The sequence below is a fragment of the Carcharodon carcharias genome, chromosome 5 (assembly GCF_017639515.1).
Source record: "Carcharodon carcharias isolate sCarCar2 chromosome 5, sCarCar2.pri, whole genome shotgun sequence".
Taxonomy (NCBI): Eukaryota; Metazoa; Chordata; class Chondrichthyes; order Lamniformes; family Lamnidae; genus Carcharodon; species Carcharodon carcharias.
The window spans coordinates 62,441,164-62,464,122 of record NC_054471.1 but is presented as its reverse complement, the minus strand read 5'-3'; the positions used below and the strand labels follow the sequence as shown (position 1 = coordinate 62,464,122).

Here is a 22,959-nt window from a genome sequence, read left to right as displayed (position 1 = left end):
TACACAAATTAACCTTCTGGGTGTTTGAGCTACACCCAGAAAGCACAAAGTGTACTCTATTTAGTTCTTGCTCTATCTAGTGCAAGTTTGTGTTAACAAATACTGTTTTAGATATCGTGCATTGTGCTCTGGGCACTTCTGGCCCAGAATGGACGTGGTAACATCATATCAACTGGTTTAGTTTTCACTGACTGAAATTTCTTCTTTCCGCGTAACAAATCAATCCATGTTTCCTATCTGCATAACATTAACCTGACTCATGAAAAGCAGATTGAGTTTACAGAGAAAACACACAGCAAGTCACACAATGATATTATTGTTCTGTTTTTTTGTGTTTAATAGGTCATATAATAAGAAAGAATCTACTTCAAAGCTTTGTTCATTGATATAAGGAATCTTCTCCGATGGGACATTCAGAACATTTACTATCACATAGCTTCCTGGAATAATGTCTAATGGTAAGAGCACACCCATTCTCAGTGAAGTAAAACTAATCTATGTAAGATCTATCTGCTGATCATCATTCGAGACAAACATACGAAATAGGAGCAGAAGTAGGCCATTCAGCCCCTCAAGCCTGCTCTGCCATTTGATAAGATTATGGCTGATCTATGTGTGTTATGAATTCCACATTCCTACCTCCCTCCGATAACCTTTGATTCCCTTGTCTAACAAAAATCTATCTACCTCTACCTTAAAAATATTCAATGACCCTGCCTTCTGAGGCAGAGTGTACTAAAGTTGCACAACCCTCAGAGAAAACATTCTCCTCATCTGTGTCCTAAAAGGGCAACCCTTAATTTTAAAACAGTGTCCCCTTGCTCTGGGCTCACCCACAAGGGGAATCATCCTTTCCACGTCCACCTTGTCAATACCATTCAGGATCTTATATACTTCAATCAAGTCACCCCTCACTCCAGTGGAAACAAGCCCAGCCTGCTAAGCTTTCCTCTTAAGACAACCCACTCATTCCAGGTATCAATCTAGTAAAGCTCCTCTGAACCGCCTCCAACACATTTACATCCTTCCTGAAATAAGGAGACCAAAACTGAACACAATATTCGAGATATGGTCACACCAAAGCCCTGTATAACTGAAGCATAACATCCTTACTTTTTTATTTAATTCCTCTCGTAATAAAGGATAGCATTCCATTAGCTTTCTAGATTCCTCTGCACCTTGGAATTCTGCAGCCATTCACTGTTTAAGTAACAGTCTGTTTTTTTATTCTTCCTGCCAAAGTGAACAACTTCACATTTTCTCACATCATTCTCCATCTGCCAGATTTTTCTCCATGCACTCAACCTATCTATATCTGCCTGCAACCTCCTTATGTCATCTTCACAACATACTATGTGTCATCTGCAAATTTAGCTACCGTGCCTTCACTCCTCCCATCTAAGCCATTGACATAAATGGTAAAAAGTTGAGACCCCAGCACAGACCCCTGCCAATCAGAAAAAAACCCATTTATGTATACTCTGTTTTCTGCCAACCAGCCAATCTTCTATCCATGCTAATATGTTACCTCCTGCACCATGAGCTTTTATTTTCCACAATAAATTTTGATGTGGAACATTATCAAATGCATTCTAGAAATCCAAGTACAGCACGTCTACAGGTTCCCCTTCTATAGCGCATGTTACTCTTTCAAAGAACTCCAATAAATTGTTTAAACATGATTTCCTTTTCAGAAAGCCATGCTGACTCTTCCCGATTATCTTGAATTTCTCTAAGTGCCCAGCTATAGCCTCCTTAATGGATTCAAACACCTTCCCCACTACAGACTTCAAGCTAACTGGTCTTTGGTTTCCTGTTTTCTTTTCCCACCCTTCTTTAATAGGGAGGTGATTTTTGCTACTTTCCAGTCTGATAGAACCTTTCCAGAATCTAGTGAATTTTGGAAAATTAACACCAACACATCTACTATTTCATGAGCCCCCTCTTTTAAGGCCCGGAGACTTGTAAGCCCGCAGCTCCATCAGTTTGCTCAGTACTGCTTCCTTAGCAGTTTTTTTTTCCATTCATGGGATGCAGGCTTCGCTAACTGGAAAATCTCTAGTTGCCCTTGAGGAGGTGGTGTTGAGCTGCCTTCTTCAACTGTTGCAGTCCATGTGGTGTAGGTACATCCACAGTGCTGTTAAAAAGGGAGTTCCAGGATTTTGACCCAGTGACAATGAAGGAACAGCGATATATTTCCAAGTCAGGATGGTGAATGGCTTGGAGGGGAACTTCCAGGTGGTGGTGTTCCCATCTATCTGCTGCCCATGTCCTTCTAGATGGTAGCGGTTGTGGGTTTCGTAGGTGCTGTCGAAGGAGCTTTGGTGAATTCCTGCGGTGCATCTTATAGATGGTACACACTACTGCTATGTGTCGGTGGTGGAGCGAGTGAATGTTTATGGATGAGGTGCTTTGTCCTGGACAGTGTCAAGCTTCTTGAGTGTTGTGGAGCTCCACTCATCCAGGCAAGTGGGGACTATTCCATCACACTCCTGACTTGTGCCTTGTAGATGGGGACAGGCTTTGGAAAGTCAGGAGGTGAGTTACTCGTTGCAGGATTGCGAGTCTCTGACCTGCTCTTGTAGTCACAGTATTTATATGACAAGTTCAGTTTAGCTTCTGGTCAATGGTAACCCCCAAGATGTTGATAGTGGGGGATTCAATGATGGTAATGCCATTGAACATCAAGGGATGATGGCTAGATTCTCGCTTGCTGGAGATGGTTATTGTCTGGCACTTGTGTAGCACAAATCTTACTTGCCACTTGTCAGCCCAAGCCTGGAAATTGTCCAGGTCTTGCTGCATTTGGACTGCTTCAGTATCTCAGGAGTCGCGAATGGTGCTGAACATCGTGCAATCATCAGTGAGTATCCCCAATTCTGACCTCAAGATTGAAGGAAGGTCGTTGATGAAGCAGCTGAAGATGGTTGGGCAAGGACTCCTTGCCCTGAGGAACTCCTACAGTGATGTCCTGGAGCTGAGATGACTGACCTCCAACAACCACAACCATCTTCCCCTGTGCTAGGTATGACTCCAACCAGTGGAGAGTTTACCCCCCCCCCACCCCCCCCCAACCACCCTGATCTCCATTGACTCCAGTTTTGCTAGGACTCTTTGATGCCACAGTTAGTCAAATGCAGCCTTGATGTCAGAGGCAGTCACTCTTGCCACACCTTGGGAATTCAGCTCTTTTGTCCATGTTTGAACCAAGACTGTAATGAGGTCAGGAGTTGAGTGGCCTTGGTGGAACCCAAACTGGGCGTCAGTGAGCAGGTTACTGCTAAGCAAGTGCTACATGATAGCATTGCTGATGACCCCTTCCATTACTTTACTGATGATCGAGAGGAGATTGATGAGGCAGTAGTTAACCAGGTTAGGTTTGTCCTGCTTTTTGTGTAGAGGACATACCTAGGCAATTTTCCACATTGTCGGTAGATGCCATTGTTGTAGCTGTACTGGAACAGCTTGGCTTGGGGCGTGGCAAGTTTTGGAGCACAAGTCTTCAGTGCTATTGCTGGAACATTGTCAATCCCATAGCCTTTGCACTGTCCAGTGCCTTCAGCCATTTCTTGATATCACATGGAGTGAAATGAATTGGCTGAAGACTGGCATCTGTGATGTTGGGTACCTCCAGAGGAGACCAAGATGGATCATCCACTCGGCACTTCTGGCTGAAGATTGTAGCAAATGCTTCGGCCTTATCTTTTGCATTGATGTGCTGGGCTGCTCCATCATTGAAGATGGGGATATTTGTGGAGCCTCCACCTCCAGTGAGTCATCTAATTGTCCACCACCATTCACAACTGGATGTGGCAGGACTGCAGTGTTTAGATCTGATCCGTCGGTTGTGGAATCGCTTAGCTCTATCACTTGCGGCTTATGCTGTTTGGCACACAAGTAGTCCTGTGTTATAGCTTCCCCAGGTTGACACCTCGTTTTTAGGTATGCCTGGTGCTGCTTCTGGTATGCCTTCCTGCGCTCTTCATTGAATCAGGGTTGATCCCCTGGTTTGATGGTAATACAGGTTATGTTCGAGTACAATTCAACTGCTTCTGATGGCCCACAGTGCCTCATGGATGCCCAGTCTTGAGTTGCTAGATATGTTCAAAATCGATCCCATTTAGCATGGTGGTAGTGCCACACAACACAATGCAAGATATTCTCAATGTGAAGGTGGGGCTTCATCTCCACAATGACTGATGGTCACATCTACTGATAGTCATGCACAGATGCATCTGTGACAGGCAGGTTGGTGAGGATGAGGTCAAGTATGTTTTTCCCTCTTGTTGAATCGCATACCATCTGCTGCAACCCCAGTCTAGCAGCTATGTGCTTTAAGACAGCCAGCTTAGTCAGTAGTGGTGCTACTGAGCCACTCTCGGTGATGGACATTGAAATCCCCCACCTAGAGTACATTCTGCACCCTTGCCACCCTCAGTGCTTCCTCTAGTGGTGTTCAACATGAAGGAGCACTGATTCATCAGCTGAGGGTGGGCAGTATGTGGTAATCAGTAGGTTTCCTTGCCCACGTTTGACCTAATGCCATGAGAATGCATGGGGTTTGCAGTCAATGTTGAGGACCCCCAGGGCAACTCCCTCCTGACTGTATAACACTGTGCCACCACCTCTGTTGGGTCTATCCTGCTGGTGGGACAGGACATAGCCAGGGATGGTGATGGTGGTGTCTGGGACATTATCTATCAGGTATGATTCCGTGAGAGTGACTACGTCAGGCTGTTGCTTGACTGGTCTGTGAGACAGCTCTCCCAATTTTGGCACTAGCCCCTAGATGTTAGTAAGGAGGGCTTTGCAGGGTCGACAGGGCTGAGATTGCTGATGTCGTTTCTAGTGCTTAGGTCAATGCTGGGTGGTCCGCCAGTTTCATTCCTTTTTTGATACAACTGAGTGGCTTGCTAGGCTATTTCAGAGGGCACTTAAGAGTCAACCACATTGCTGTGTGTCTGGAGTCACATGTAGGCCAGACCGGGTAAGGATGACAGATTTCCTTCCCTGAAGGACATTAGTGAACCATATGGGGTTTTTACAACAATTGACAATGGTTTCAAGGTCATCATCAGACTTTCATTCCAGATTTTTACTGAATTCAAATTCCACCATCTGCATGGTCTCTGGATTACTAGTCTAGTGACAATACCACTACACCACCACCACATTTCCTACTGCATAACAGTGATTACAATTCAAAAATACTTCATTGTTTTCACGCATCCTGAGGTTAGGAAAAACACAATTAGTACAATCTTTCTTTTAAGAACAAAGCCTTCAAAATTAATTCTCAATGTACATTTATTCTTTCGTAACCGAATACTGATTGTAAAAGCTCACTCTTCCAGCAAATTGCTGATCTGAAATGTAACTGATTAACATGATTGCACATGGAAAGGCACCACTAACAAAACATGGAAAAATCACACATTTCTAACATAGTAAATTCAGGCAGCATGATTAATGGATGAATAAGGCTATCTCAAATAACTCACTCGGTGTAAGCAGCTCTTTGGTGTGAGAAATGATGTAGATATCCTGAATCAAACTTTTTGTTAGATCATCCAAAATTTTATTTTACTGATGTTACAAATACTAAGTTTATAAGATTGTTATGCTTTGGAGCAGCCTCTTTAAGGTAAAATGGAGGAATAAAGAGGGTCATGTGACCTGCTCTGAATTCTGCCTGGCAAAAAACCTGGGTGGCTTGGTTGCTATGAGGACAAGAGGGGCCTAAGTCAAAAGACTTGCTGAGAAGGGGCAAGTTGTTCATAACTGTGCGGACTGTGGCTCAGTTGTTAGTCTCCAAGTATCACAGGAAGGTGTTAGGAGTTTCAGGCTTTTCATAGGTTGTGCTTTAAACCGTTTGTTTAATTCCAAGATAGATTGGAGTTGGAGGTCAAGGAGATAGCTAATTAACATTTCTACCTGGATACAAGGCTCATGTGATTCACTTTGATGGGCTTTGGGGAGAAAAATGTCCATAGAAAGCCATTGCAATATCAGGTTACAGGGTTCCTAACATATCTCTGAAACTCACAGACAAGTCAGTCTTCAGCTATCTGAGGAGCAGAGCGCAGGAGATAAAGGCAGCTAGTCCTGTACCTGAAGCAGAGAAAATGCTGATTCTGTTGGGTCACCACATGGAATGGGAGCAGGAGCTCACACTCAGATTGAAGAGACTGAGTTTGTGAGGATTTAAAGGAGGCTGGATGATTCACCTAGCTTGGGCCAGAGGGAAGAGGTCTCTATTTATGCTCAGTGAAAATCAATTGTAGAATTAGAAGGTTGGCGGGGGTGGGGGGGGGGGGGGGGGGGGGGGGGGGTGGGGTGGCAGGGAGAAGGGGATTTTAGATCATTTCCAAATAGGGAAACACTTTAAAGTATAAGTTGCCTACTGGATAGTGGTTAGACATGGTTGCCTTTTGTTTGTTACAGTAGTCTTAAACTTGAAATCCTATTAAATAATCTTTTCAGCCAGTCACTGGTAGTTCAAATATCTATTTAAAAGTTATTGGTGTCTATGGGATAGCAATACTGAGAAACACCAGTTTTAAGGTGGAGGAATAGGAACCTGCTCTATTACTTGATGTAGTGGTTGTACTCACAAAAGAAGGTACACCTAAGGTCTTTATTTCAATCATCTGAAAAACCATCAGTCATATGTTGTCACATAAGCTGGACCCCCAGGCTTGGAGAACCTACAGTACTTATACAGGTTTGTAACTTTGAGGTATACTGAAATAGTAACTCTCTCAATTTTATGTTCTTATGTGCTTAAGGGTGTATCAGATAACCAGAATCAAACTGTTCTTTCACTATTGTGTGTGTGTTTCATCAATCACCTTGTCTGAAAGTCTTGTCAAGTTGTATTAAATAAATATGGTATTAAGATTCCTCAGAAAAATTTGAGTGCTTTTGAAATCATTTGAAGGAAATTGTTATTTGAAACATAGACAAACCTATGCTTCACATGATTAAGACTGAAATGAACAAATGTATTTATTATAGGTTTAACATTTGTTATAATTATGATAAATTATATGCACCATTTATCCAAAACATAGAATAGGTTATGAGAATCCAAGTATTAAATTATAATAAACTGTTGAAGTTGCACTTTTAAGTCTGCCAAAAGCTCACCTTTGATGATGTGAGGCAGGTTCTACATGTGGTGCACCTAAAGAAACTTATCTGCCATAATTGAATGGCGGAGCAGACTCAATGGGCCGAATGGCCTAATTTCTGCTCCTACGTCTTATGGTCTAAATTAACTTATCCAAATTGTAACTATTAAAATTTACAAAAACATTTCATGAGCCTTTTGTGGTATGTTTGTAGTTTCAATATTAATTGTATTTTTTTAATTTTTTCTTCTTTTTTACCCCTATGCAGTGATTTAAATCTTCAAGCTTCCTTTCAGCCTAGCAGTCGGAGCTGTCTAGACCTTGGACTATTTGATGAACGCTGCTATGGTGCCTCTGTGATTAGCCATCAGAGCAAGTTTATCCTCAACCGTCCAATCCTTCAGCAGGTTGCCCCACTATCTATAATGCTCCACTCTAGAAGCTTGGTTCAGAGCAAATCAACTTTATCCCACTGTGACAGCAAGATTTGAGAAAGACGTGTATTGTTTTTGTAAACAGACATACAGAATTTTAAAAAAATGAATATGTTCTTTGGATGTGGGTGATGTTGGCAAGATTAGATTAGAGACTTTCTCCAGGTCTCCTGAGAAGGTGATGGTGCACCTTCTGTTTGAACTATAACAATCTTTACGATAATGGTAATGGATGCAACAAACGCTACAGGCCATGACAGGATCCTAGCAGTCTAATGACTTGTACTCCAGAACTAGCTAAATGCCTAGCTAATCTGTTCCACTACAGCTACAACACTGGCATCTACTTGACAATGCAGAAAATTACCCAGCTATTTCTTGTTCATAAAAAGCAGAAGAATTCCATTTGGCCAATTACCATCCTATCAGTCTACTCTCGACCATCAGCAAAGTGATGGAAGGTGCCATCGAGTGCTATCAAGAAGCACTGACACAGCAATAACTTGCACACACAAACTCAGTCTGGGTTCCACCAGGGACACCTGGCTCCTTAGCTTATTAGAGTCTTGGTCCAAAAATGGTAAAAAAAAAAGAAAAGCTGAGCGTCACTGTCCATGGCCAAGTGTGGCAACAAGGAGCCTAGCGACATTGAAGTCAGTGGGAATCTGGGGGAAAGCGCTCCACGGATTGCTCTCATATCTAATACAAAGGAAGACGCTTGTGTTTGTTGGAGGCCAATCATTTCAGCCACAGGACATTGCTTCAGGAGTTCCTCAGGGTAGTGTCCTAGGCCCAAACATCTTCAGATGCTTCATCATTGACCTTCTTTCCAGCATAAGGCCAAAAGTGGGGATATTCACTGATAATTGCCTTGTGTTCAGTTATATTCACAATTCCTCAGATACTGAAGGAATCCGTGCCAAATGCAGCAAGGCCTGGACAATGTTCAGGCTTGCGTTGATAAGTGGCAAATAAGATTTGTGCCACACAAGTGCAACGCAGAGACACCTCCAACCAGAAAGAATCAAACCATCACTCCTCAACATTCAGTAGCATTACCATTACTGAATAGAATCATAAAAAATAGAAGTTCAAGTAGTCCATTCGGCCCTTCAAGCCTGCTCCACCATTCATCATGATCATGGCTGATCATCCAACTCAATAGCCTGCTTTCTCCCCATATCCCTTGATCCTCTTCATACCAAGAGCTATATCTAACTCCTTCTTGAAAACATACAATGTTTTGGCCTCAACTACTTTCTGTGGTAGTGAATTCCACAGGTTCACCACTCTCTGGGTGAAGAAATTTCTCCTCATCTCAGTCCTTAATGGTCTACCCCGTATCCTCAGACTGGGACCCCTGGTTCTGGACTCCCCCACCATCGGGAATATCCTTCCTGCATCTACCCAGTCTATTCCTGTTAGAATTTTATAGGTTTCTATGAGATCCCCCCTCATTCTTCTGAACTCCAGCGAATATAATCCTAATCGACTCAATCTCTCCTCATATGGCAGTCCCGCCATCCCATGAATCAGTCTGGTAAACTTCACTGCACTCCCTCTTCCTTCCTCAGATAAGGAGACCAAAACTGCACACAATATTCCTGGTGTGGTCTCACCTGTAGGCCCTGTATAATTGCAGTATGACATCCCTGTTCCTGTACTCGAATCCTCTCGTTATGAAGGCCAACATAACATTTGCCTTTACTGCCTGCTGCAGCTGTATGCTTACCTTCAGCATGTGGTGTACGAGGACACCCAGGTCTCGTTGCACATTCCCATCCCTCAATTTATAGCCATTCAGATAATAATCTGCCTTCCTGTTTTTGCTACCAAAGTGGATAACTTCACATTTATCCACATTATACTGCATCTGCCACGCATTGGCCCACTCACTCAGCTTGTCCAAATCACACTGAAGCATTTCTGCAGCCTCCTCACAGCTCACCCTCCCACCCAGCTTTGTATCATCTGCAAATTTGGAGATATTACATTCAGCTCCCTCAACTAAATCATTAATATATACTGTGAATAGCTGGGGTCCCAGCACTGATCCCTGCAGTACCCCACTAGTCTCTGCCTGCCATTCGGAAAAAAACCCGTTTATTCCTACTCTTTGTTTGCTGTCTGCTAACCAGTTTTCTATCCACCTCAATACACTACTCCCAATTCCATGCGCTTTAATTTTACATGCTAATCTCTTATGTGGGACTTTGTCGAAAGCCTTCTGAAAGTCCAAATAAACCACATTCACGGGCTCCCTCTCATCAACTCTAATATTTACATTCTCAAAAAATTCCAGTAGACTTGTCAAGCATGATTTCCCTTTCGTAAATCCATGCTGACTCTGTCCGATTCTGTCACTGTTTTCCAAGTGCTCAGCTATGAAATTTTTTATAATGGACTCTAGAATTTTCCCCACTACTGACATCAGGCTGACTGGTCTATAATTCCCTGTTTTCTCTCTACCTCCCTTTTTAAATAGTGGGGTTACATTAGCTACCCTCCAATCTGTAGGAACTGTTCCAGGGTCTATAGAATCTCGGAAGATTACCACCAATGCATCCACTATTTCTAAAGCCACTTCCTTAAGTACTCTGGGATGTAGATTATCAGGCCCTGGGGATTTATCTACCTTTAATCCCATCAATTTCTGCAACACCATTTCCCTGCTAATACTGATTTCTTTCAGCTCCTCCTCCTTACTAAACCCAGTGACCCCAACATTTCTGATATGTTATTTGTGTCCTCCTTTCTGAAGACAGAACCAAAGTATGCAGTTAGTTGGTCAGCCACTTCTTTATTCCCCATTATAAATTCCCCCGTTTCTGACTGTAAGGGGAATTTGTCTTCACCAATCTTTTTCTTTTCACATACCTATAGAAAGTTTTACATCAGTTTTTATGTTCCCTGCAAGCTTACTCTCGTACTCTATTTTCCCCTTCTTAATCAATCCCTTGGTCCACCTTTGCTGAATTCTAAAGCGCTCCAAATCCTCAGGTCTGTTGTTTTTTCCGGCAATATTAGATCCAAGGAAGAGGCATATAATCTCTAATTTCCCTTGTAAGCCATGGTTTGGCCGCCTTTCCTATTTTACGTTAGCGCCAGACAGGAATAAACAATTGTTGCAGTTCACCCATGCGTTTTTTGAACGTTTGCCATTGCCTATCTACTGTCATTCCTTTAAGTAATGTTTCCCAATCAATCATAGTCAACTCGCGTCCCCTACCATCATAGTTTCCTTTATTAAGATTCAGGACCCTAGTCTCAGAATCAACTATGTCACTCTCCATTTTGATGAAGAATTCTATCATGTTATGGCCGCTCATCCCCAAGGGGCCTCGCAAAACTAGATTGCCAATTATTCCTTTCTCATTACACAATACCCAATCTAAGATGGTCTGTTCTCTAGTTGGTTCCTCAACGTATTGGTCCAGAAAACCATCCCGTATACACTCCAGGAATTCCTCCTCTATGGTACTGTCACTAATTGGATTTGTCCAATCTATATGCAGATTAAAGTCACCCATAATTACAGATGTTCCTCTTTTGCATGCATCTCTAATTTCCTGTTTAATGCTATTCCCAACAACACCACAGCAGTTTGGGGGGTCTATATACAATCCCCACTAACATTTTTTGCCCCTTGGTGTTTCTCAGCTCTACCCATACAGATTCCACGTCGGAGCTAATATCTTTCCTCACTATTGCATTAATCTCCTCTTTGATCAGCAATGCCACCTTTTCCTTTTTGTCTGTCCTTCCTAAATACTGAATACCCCTGGATTTCAGATCCCATCCCTGGTCAACCTGCAGCCATGTCTCCATAATCCCGACTATATCATACCTGTTTGTATCTATTTGTATGGTTAATTCATCCACATTATTGCGAATGCTCCTCGCGTTAAGGCACAAAACCTTAAGGCTTATCTTTTTAACATTTCTTGCCCGTTCTCACTATTTTTCACTGAGGCCCTGTTTGATTCTTGCCGTTGATTTTCTCTGCCTATCACTTTTCTTTTTCCCCTTTCTGTCTTTTGTTCTTTTCCTTGATTCCCCCTCCTCTGACTACTTGCATCAGTTCCCATCCCCCTGCCACTTTAGTTTAAACCCTCCCCCAACAACTCTAGCAAATATTCCCCCCAGGACATCAGTCTCAGTCCTGCCCAGGTGAAACCTGTCCAGTTTGTAGTGGTCCCACCTCTCCCAGAACCGGTCCCAATGTCCCAGGAATCTGAAACCCTCCCCTCACATCATCTCGTCAGCCACGTATTCATCCAATATAACCTGCTATTTCTACTTTGACTAGCACATGGCACTGGTCGTAATCCTGAGATCACTACCTTTGAGGTCCTAATTTTTAACTTACTTCTCTTAACTCTCTATATTCTGCTTTTATGACCTCATCCCTTCTTTTACCTATGTCGTTTGTACCAATGTGCACCACGACCACTGGCTGTTCACCGTTCCCCTTCAGAAAGTCCTGCAGCCACCCTGAGACATCATTCACCCTAGCACCAGGGAGGTAACATACCATCCTGGAGTCTCGTTTGTGGCTGCAGAAACACCTATCTGTTCCCCTTACAATTGAATCCCCTATAACTGTTGCATTCCCACACTTTTTACTCCTCCTCTGTGCACCAGAGCCAACCTTGGTGCAACAAATTTGGCTGTTGCTACTTTCCCCTGAGAGGCCATTCTCCCCAACAGCGTCCAAAGTGGTATTTTTATTTTGCAGGGGAACAGCCACAGGAGATTCCTGCACTGCCTGCCTAGTCGTCTTGCTCTACCTGGTGGTCATCCATTCCTTTCCTGCCTGTGGACTCGTAGCCTGCAGTATGACCACCTCTCTGTACGTGCTATCCACGACGCTCTCCACCATATCCCCAGCCGTTGCTCCAGCTCCGAAACCTGGACTTCCAGGAGCTGCAGCTGGAGACACTTCCCGCGCACATGCTGGCCCCAGGCACTGGGAATATTTCCGGCTTCCCAGAGAGAGCAGGAGGGGCACACCACGGCTTTAATCTCCCCTGCCATGATTTACCCCTTTAAATTAAATCTTTTGGAAGATAATTAATATCAAATAATATCAATTACTCTAGGGCCCTTCTTCCCTGCTCCTTGTTGTTACAGAATATAGCCCTTACAAATAATGAACCACAAAATAAGACCTTAAAAACAATAAGCGATAATAGTAAATGCTTACCCGACTGTACTCACAGTACTCAAAGGATCACCTCGTTCCCATCTCACCTCCTCTCTCAGTCACCAAACTCCAACTTAAGCACTCTACTGCAGCCCACAGCAGCACTGTAAGATAGCCTGTTTTTATACTCTCTGAATCTAGCCTCTGAAAACGTGTTTAAACCAGTTATCTAATTAACTAGTTATAGCTGCAAGCAGAGCCTGTATAAGCCCTATTTTAAAACTGGCCTAAAACTCACCTCCTTCCATTCCAAACAGCAAGTTTCAGTTAATTATTAAATTAAACAAAGACTAGACATTAAATATAAATTAACCCTTAAATTCCCTCAGTCACCAAACTCCAAATTAAGCACTCCACCGCAGCCCAGAGCAGCACTGCAGTGTAGACTGCCCCACCATCAAGTACTGGAGGTTACCACTAACCAGAAACTGAACTAGCCATATAAATACTGTGGCTATAAGAGCAGGTCAGAGGCTGAGAATTCTGCAGCAAGTAACTCGCCTCTTGACTCCCTAAAGCCTGTCCACCATTTAAAAAGCACAGGTCAGGAAGGTGATGGAATACTCTCCACTTGCCTGGATGAGTATGGCTCTAACAACACTCAAGAAACTCTACACCATCCAGGACAAAGCAGCCCACTTGATTGGCACCCCATCCACCACTTTAAACATTCACTTCTTCCACCACCGGACCACTGGCTCCAGTGTATGTCATGTATAAAATGCACTGCAGCAACTCACCAAGTCTCCTTTGACAGCACCTTCCAAACCTATGACCTCTACCACTAAGAAGAACAGGCAGCAGATGCATGGGAACACCACCATCTGCAAATTCCCCCCTAAGCCACACACCATCTTGATTTGGAATTATATTGCTGCTCCTTCACTGGTCACTGGGTCAAAATCATGGAACTCCTTTCCTGGGAGCACCGTAACTCTTTCGAGTACAAACACGTTTCTATCTGTTCCTATTCAGATGAAGTTACATTGTTTCATAGTTTGCCATTGTGAGATTTGAACTCTTGATCTTGGGGTTACAAGCCCAGTACCATAACCACTTGGCTATTTAGGCCAAGCCTGGGAGCACTATATGTGCACCTACACCAAACGGACTGCAGTGGTTCAAAATAGCAGCTCATCATTATATTCTTAAGGATAATTAGGGATAAGAAACAACTGCTGCCTTGACAGTGACACTCACATCCCCTGAATGAGTTAAAAAAAACTCTCATCGTGATTTTACATGTTAGTCACAATAAGTGCTCGTCATGGAAGAATGAGTCCAAAGCTAGTCTTTTGCCTCAAGCTGATTTATTCTCAAGACAGGTCTTCAGTGCATCAGACTTTTCTGTTCCCTCCTGCATTGGAATGTTACATTTATACTATTTTGATAGGTAAACCAACGCCTATCACCTGTTTTAACAAGCAGTTGTCTTAACAATGTAATTGCTATATAATATAACTGCCTGTCAACAAGAAGGTTATTATTGGGCCTTGACAATGTAACTGCCATTACGTTGACATTACATATATAATTACAGAATATTAATCCAACAATGAAAGTATGGCAAGGAATCTCCCCAAGGTTCCTATTTTAAGGCTGATCAGCTGCCATTTCCTCATAATTCTTCCCTCTAACAATAAGGATATATGGATCAAAATATCTGATCATTTTGCATGTAGGGTCTTGGCATAAATAATATTAAAACTTAACTTTGGGAAGCCTCATCTGGCAAGAAAAAATTGGCTCATCTCAAGCTCAGAGCTAATCTGATTCAAAGAAAGGACTGCTCAGTAAAAAGTGTATGATTTGCCCACTAAAAGGACCACTAGGTCTCATTTTGTTGTTTTCAATTCCAATGGGAAATTTACCAGGATTTAGTCAAAGTAAATTACATTCATTATTATTGTTACTCTTTATGTTCAATAGGTGACTGTAACAATTGCAGCTTGACAATTTTGTACCTTGCCTCATCTCACTGAAGCAAGTGTCAATCAGTCTCTATTTCAGATGATGTATGTGAAGGCACATATGAGTTTACAGTAAGCCATTCATACAGCAAGGGGTTTTGTCGTTAAATTCCAGTTCACACTATCATGACTAGATTTTGGGTAGTAAAGTTAAAATCTTGACGAAAAACTCACACTTATTGGACAAACTTATAACACAGCCTGACAGATTATCTACAGCATATCATACAGTTTTAATATATGGCATAATACATATTTCCCCACTTTTGATCATTATGTAATAGGAAGGAAGTGGTAAATCAGAGCAAGCAAGTCTGAGAAAGCTCAGTACTGGAGACCCACACTTAAAAGCTGTGGCAGAGAGTCGGCGGCAGTTGTAGGAAGGGGGATAATGGTGCTACAGGATTTGTGATTCTTAGTTAAAAGCTGTGGCAGGGTGTCATCATGCTACTTCATAGCACTGTTGATGACACCTTCCACCACTTTCCTGATGATCGAGAGTAGACTAATGGGGCATTAAATGGCCGGGTTAGATCTGTCCTACTTTATGTGTACAGGATATACCATTACCAAGTAGATACCGGTGTTGCAGCTGTACTGGAACAGCTTGGCTAGGGGAGCGGCAAGCTCTGGCGCACAAGACGTCAGTACTATTGCTGGAATACTGTCAGGGCCCATAGCCTTTGCAGTGTCCAGCACCTTCAGCCGTTACTTGACATCATGTGGAGTGAATCGAATTGGCTGAAGACTGGCACGTGATACTGGGGACCTCCAGAGGAGGTCGAGATGGATCATCCACTCGGCACTTCTGGCTGAAGACCGTTGCAAATGTTTCAGCCTTATCTTTTACACTGATGTGCTGGACTCCTCCATTATTGAGGATAGGGGATATTTATGGGTAGTAGATGGGTGATCATCCGGAAGAGTAGGAAGTGCAGGAGTCTCTGGTGTATATGCTGTTTGTGAGGGAGTCTTTATTGCTGGGTTTGGGGATTTTCCAGGCAGAGGCCAAAGACTACAATTCCTGGCACGCCTGGGAGTTCCAGAGCAAAGCTGACAGGGAGACAGGCCACACATACTCGGTCTGGCATTCCTCCGCAGCTGCTGGGATCAGGCAGTGTGCTTGTGTGGTGATTTGGTGTGAAAACAGCAACCAGGGGCTGGGGTATGGCAAAAAAAGTTTGCCCACGTGACAAGCAGCCAGGAGCATACAGAGAGGAGGATCAGCACCATGCAGCTCAAGTGCTGCCATTAGCTCCATGCTGCTGAGGGGGCTAGGGTTGAGAAGCCCCAGGAGCCATTGGTAGCTTTCTGTTGCTATGAGTTGGGGTTCAGGGAAGCCAAGGAGCAGTATTTGCTCAGTGTAGCTGGAGAGGCTGGAGCTCAGAGAAACCCAGCAGCAGTATCAGCTCAGTGAAGCTGGCTGTTGGGGCAACGAAAAGCCCAGGAGCAGTGATGTGCTACTCTGAGTAGCTAGAGAGCTGGAATTATGCTGGTAATTAGATGCTGGGGTGCAGCCTCAACAATCCAGTCCGATACAGTCTCTGGAGAAGAGAATGCACAGCTGGGGGGAGAGCAGTCTGAGTTGAAGTGGCTGTTGAGGGAAATCAGAAGCTATATCCTCGAGAGAGAGGAGCTGAAAGGTTTAAAGAATTTTTATGACTCAGTGATGACTGACGTTTAGGTGGGCTGCTGAGAAATTCAGGGGACCTGGCTTGATTGGTTCTGTCATTAAATGTATAGTTTCTATGTTCAACCATAGTTTGTCTGTTAATTCATGTTTACCTCATGTTAATTCTGGATGTTAGAGTATAAGATTGATATTACTAACCTTTTGCTTTGTTGACTATTTTATAGTAAAATTTCTTCTGTTTATTTCAAATTGCAGAATCTTGTAGCTTATTCTCTTAGGAAGTAACTGGGATTCCAAATTTTGACTACTTTACAACAAAAGTTATGGGTCTTTAACCAGGTCATAACAAAATTAGGAGGCTCTTATCTGGGATCGTAACACACTCTCAAACCTGTATTCAATATTGGAAACTGCTGGAAGTGACGACACCTTGAGAAGATGCAGTCCACCCCAAGGCACTAATTGATAGAAAATGTACAATGGGGAACAGCAAAGAGTAGAAGTGCACTCGTTATAGGATATTCCATAGCTGGGGGCAGGGGGGGAGGGGGGCAGAGAGACGTTTCTGTAACCATCATGTGAATATTGCTTGATGTGTTGCCTCCCTAGAGTCACAGTAAAGAATATCACAAAGAGGATACAGAATATTCCGCAGGAACCATAAGTCATGGCACACATCAGTAACAATGACACAGGCAGGTATTGAGATCCTACGGTCAGGTTTTCAGGAGCTAGGGAGAAAGTTAAAATATAGGACCTTGTGCCACACACTAACAAGAGTATTAATAGGAAGTTAGGGAGAATCAATACATGACTTAAGGCATGGTGGTGGAAGGAGGGCTTCAGATTCTTAGAACATTGGGGCCAGTTCTGAGTCAGGAGGCACCTATCCAAAAGAGATGGGGTGCACCTAAACAGGACTGGGGCTAAAGTGCTCATGGCAAGGTTTATTAACATAACTGGGAAGGGTTTAAAATAAATTGGCAGGGGATTGGGAGCCAACACATAGAAGAAAAAAAGAGAAATAAGATATAGGGGTGGGAGTTTTGGATAGTACTAGAGCAGGAAGTAGCACCATGTTAGATGGAAGCAATGAAATCAAAGACAAGTTTGCAATACACGTATGTAAACACAAAGTGTGATGAATATGGATTTGGAATTCCACTGTCAAGTGGGTACTGTGGTAACCTTGCTGGATTGATTTTATAATTTCAAATTTAGTTTTAACTGTTGCCTTAAAGGGGATGTTTAGTTGGGATCCTGTTTAATTAAGAATTTTGGGAACTGTTAAGACTAAATAACCCTGTAACTGTAATCTTGTGTGCGTTTATTGTTTTTTTTTCTTTTGTTAATAAATGCTTTAACTTAATTTTAAAATCTCTAAAGGTGTTAGTAGACTCAATTATTCTGAATTCAGTGATATGCCTTCTCGTAATAAGTTCAAATTGCAAAACCATTATGATAGTGTAGCCAAGTTTCCTTCGTGGATTTGGTCCGCCTGGCACATATCACCTGCCACATCATAACAAAATGTGTAGGCAATGCTAGAATATTTGTTATGTTTTTGGTATTTACCAAGGAAGAGGATGCTGATGGTAAGCATAGTTGGTAGAGGTAATGGATGAGATGAAAATTGATAGGAAGGATATACAGGAAAAGCTGGCTACTCTTAAAGCGAGTAAGTTAAAGAGAGTAAGTTCCCTGATCTGGATGGCTTGCATCCCAGTTTGCTAAGGAAAGTGGACATAGAAAAGCTAGCAAAATAGGGAGACAAGTGGCAGATGGAAGTTAATGCAGAGAAGTTTGAGGTAATGCATTTTGGCAGAAGATTTAGGGAGAGGAAATATAAACAAATGGCACAATTCTAAAAAGTGTACAGGGACAGAGGGAACTGGGTGTTCATATGCATTGATCTTTGACATATTAAGGGAGCAGTTTGTAAAACATATGGGATCTTGAGCTGCGTAAATAGAGGTATGAGTACTAAAGTAGGGAAGTTATGCTGAACCTATGAAAAGTTCTGATAAGGCTACAACGAGAGTATGGTGTCCTGTTTTTGACCTTACTTTAGGAAGCATGTAAGGGTCCTTGAGAGGGTGCAGAGGAGATTTTAGAATGGTTCCAGGAATGAGAGGTGATCTTCCTGAAATATATAAGATTCTGAGGGAGCTTGACAGGGTAGATGGTGAGAGAATGTTTCCCATCAAAGGGGAATATAAAACTAGGGGGCACAGTTTCAAATTAAGGGGTCTCCCATATAAGAAAATGAGGAGGAATTTATTCTCTCAGAGGGTCATTAATCTTTGGGATTCTCTTCCCCAGAAAGCAGTGGCGGTTGAGTCATTGAATACATTCAAGGCTGAGTTATAAAGATTTTTGATTGACAAGGGAGTCAAGGGTTAAGTTGTGGTGAGGGGCAGCAGGAATGTGGAGCTAAGGCCACATCAGATCAGCCATGATCTTATTGAATGGTGGAGCTGGCTCGAGGGGGCAAATGGCGTATTCCTGTTCCTATTTCTTATGATCTTATGAGGGATTTTAGCTATTAGGTTAGGTTGGGAGAAGCTGGGGTTATTGTCGTTAGAACAAAGGAATTTGAGGGGAGATTTGGTAGAGATTTAGAAAATTATGACAAGTTTAGATAAGGTAGACAAAGATAAACTCTTTCCGCTAATTGATGGTACACAAGATTAAAGTTTTTGGCGAGAGCTGAAGGGAGAGTATGAGAAGAACTTTATTTTAATGCAGCGAGTGGAAATAACTTGGAGCTCATTTGGAACTATGAGGGTTATGGAAGTAGAGATGATAAATGATTTCAAAAGGAAACTGCACGGACACTTTTTGGGAAATAAACTTTCTGAGCTATGGGGATAGAGCAGGGAAATGGGATTGATTGGACGGTTCTACTGAGGGCTGGCATGGACTTGATGGGCCGAATGGCCTCTTTCTGTGCCATAATGACTGTAAGCCTCAGATTATTATGGTAACTAGAAATTCTTAAACAAAACATACCCTTAATATTTATGGGAAGTACATATTACTGTGGCATAACAACACAGGGCGTGGATTCTGCACCCTCAGTAATCAACCTTTATTTTGTCAAACAATTCAATACAGTATATGCAGAAATGTACAGACAAGACAAAAATTACAATGATGTTGAACAGCATATTTATTGATACAAATTATTAAATGCTGTATTCACATATGAGATATTGTAACCAACACATGAAATAGTTGACATCAGAAACCAGTTGCCATCAAACATGTCATGGATAATTTTAAAAACCATCGCTTTAACTGCTTTGGTAATAATGTTGGAAAAAATACTTGTATTTTTATTTGTTAGTGAAAGAAATAACATAAGGGAGAGCACATTTTAAGATAAAGAAAAGAACAACTGCTGAAATTCTGAAATTAAAATACAAACTGCTGAACCTTAAAAAAAGATAGGTCAACTTTTCAGAATGGCTTATTTTAAAATCAGAAGTGTGTTTACCTTCTGCATTTTATGGGTTTATTTTGAGGTTTTTAAACAAAACCTTGTTACGTGTTAACATGACCATTTTTCGGTGACATAGTGTCCTTATTACCGTTATAATCATTCACAAGTGTAATGCTGGATTGGTATGAATATAAAAATGTAACTTGGTTAAATCAGAGGTTTACATTTCACATATATAATTAATGAATAACTATTCTGTAACTGATTTAGGTCCTTTATATAACACTGTTTTATCTACCCATATTTGTACTTGCAAGTGAGTCACATATTTGGGTGTCTAGATTTCTTTGCTCACCTTCATCTTTCATTGAGTGTATACCATCATTCCTTATTTTCCTTGAGAAATGGACTATCTCAGCAGCAATAACTTACATTTATATAGCGACTTTAATGCAATAAAATGTTTCAAGGCATTTCACAGGAGCATTATAAAGCAAATTGGAGACTGAACCACTTAAAGTAATGTTAGCGCAGATGAACAAAAGTTTGGTCAAAGAAGTAGGTTTTAAGGAGCATCTTCAAGAAGGAAAGCAAGGTAGAGGAGTGGAAGGCTAAGGGAGGGAATTCCAGAGTTTAGGGCCTAGGCAAATGAAGGAGCAATCAGGTTGGAGCAATTAAAATTGAGGATGCCTAAGAGGCCAGAATTGGATGAGTGCAGGTATCTGTGGGTTGTGAGGCTGAAAGAGATTACAGAGATAGGGAGGAGCAAGACCATGGGGGGATTTGAAAACAAGGATGAGAATTTTAAAAGCAAGGCACTGTTTGTCTGGGAGCTATTGTAGGCCAGTAAGCACAGGGGTGATGGGTGAACAAACTTGGTGCAAATTAAGACATGGGCAACAGAGATCTTGACGACCCCAAGTTTATAAAGGATAGAATGTGTGAGGCCAGCCACAAGCCGGTTTGAATATTCAAGTATAGAGGTAACAAAGATATCATGAAGGTTTCAGCAGCAACTGAGCTGAGGTAGAAGCAAAGTCAGTAAAATTCCAGACCATTCAGCTCAACTGTTGTGTCTAGCAGAAGTCCACTCCCAACCTTCTCAAATACAAGCAACACCCATTAACCCTAACCTATTCTCTGTCCAATCAACTTTCCATCATGTTATTATATTCCCTCTTTCCCCTGATCCATCACATTAAAGGAATTCCAATGTAATCATACAAACCTCCTTTTATTATTTTAGGATGTCCCAGGTGCTCCTTGAATTTATGATGATCTTGGAATCCTCCCCACAAGTACATAGTTTTGTTTGCATTTTCTGGTTTTTCCTATTTCATATTAACTGGAATTCATGACTATTGTATTGCCATGTAACCACAAATGAGGTATTTTACCAGCATTATGGCTTTAGACTACAAGCTGGCTAATGGGGACAGGGGATTTTCCTGAAACCAAGCATGTTTGAATACTCTCCTTTCAAATCTGAAACATGGATTTAAATTTAGCTCATGTACAAAGCAATTAAATTATACTTGGGGTGTAGTGCAATATTAATCCCTGCCAAAAAAAACTTGCAGAAGTGAACATGTTCAAGTGGAGACTCATTATATTGACCACACACAAATTCTACTCTAAATAGCATGATGTATGAACAGTGCTGCCATGCACATAACCATAAAATACACAAGTATAATCATCTTTATGCTAATATTGGATTTTAACATATAAGAAATAAGGATATTTGCTCCTGTAGATTTCTTCTGCACAATGTAAGATATGATGCTATATTACAAGCCATAGCGAGAACAGATTATAGACCAGCAATAGTGTTCCTATTTACAATGTAACCTTAAATTAAGTGTCATTAGCATCAAGCCTTATTTTTGGAGTTAGTTTGCAACTACAGTTTTTGATGGGCTTAACTGATGCTTCAGTGCCAAAAACCATATTGCTGTACTTGTTGAAAAGAAAAGGCGGCTTGTACTTATATAGTGCTTTGCCTGGGCCACTGGACATCTTGAAGTGCTTTACAGACAATGAAGAATTTTTGAAATGTTGTCAGTGTGGCAATATAGGAAACACAGTTGCCAATTTACACACAGCAAGCTCTCACAAACAGCTTTATGATAATTACCAGATAATCTGTTTTTGTAACGTTGATTGAGGGATAAATATTGGCCAGGGCACCAAGGATAACTCCGCCCACTTTTCTTCAAAGTAGTACCATGGAATCTTTTACATTCAACGAGCAGGTAGACGGGGCTTCGGTTTAACACCACCAGCTGAAAGCACCTCCAAAATGTAGCACCCCCTCAGTACTGCACAGGAAGGTCAGCCTTAATTTTAGTGCTCAAACCCCAGATTAGGACCCGAACCCAGGGCCTTGTGACTCAGTGGTGAGTGTGCTACAAATTCAGCCACAGCTGACACTGTGGTGAGAACAGTGGGAGATGGTATTATTCATTTCAGTAGAATTGATAGGATGAGTTTGCCTCTATACTGAGCTACTGGGATCAGATTTACAAAAACAGGATTGCAATAGCTGTACTGAAGTTATAATGCAGTGAGGATAAAAAATTCCTCTAATTCAGTCTCTTTGCTGGCTGCAAAGAACATAAGAACACAAAAATAGGAGCATGAGTAGACCCACGTGGCCTGTCAAGCTTGTTCTGCCATTCAATATGACCGTGGCTGATCTTGGGCCTCAACTCCACTTCCCCACCTGCTCTTAGTGCCCTTTGATTCCCTGTGACCAAAAATCTATTTCAGCCTTAAATATATTCAACAATGGAGCAGCCACAACCCTCTGGGGTAGAGAATTCCTAAAACTCTCAACCCTTTGAATGAAGTAGTTTCTCCACATCTCAGTCATACAAACATATGAAACAGATGCAGAAGTAGGGCATTTGGCCCCTCAAGCCTGCTCCACCATTCAACAAGATCACGGATGACCTTTTCGTGTTTTGAATTCCACATTCTCATCTACCTCCGATAACCTTTGATTCCCTTGCCTAACAATAAACTATTTACCTCTGCCTTAAAAATAATCAATGGCCCCACCTCCACTGCCTTCGGAGGCAGAGAGTTCTAAAGCTGCACAACCCTCTGAGAAAAAAAAATTCTTCTCATCTCTGT

The 22,959-nt window shown here is 42.0% G+C and overlaps 1 protein-coding gene across 4 annotated transcripts in view; it reads right to left on the bottom strand.

Moving 5' to 3' along the window:
* bckdhb (branched chain keto acid dehydrogenase E1 subunit beta) overlaps positions 1–22,959 on the bottom strand; it is a 358,392-nt gene that overhangs the window by 22,781 nt on the left and 312,652 nt on the right. The gene's annotated exons all lie outside the window — the stretch shown is intronic.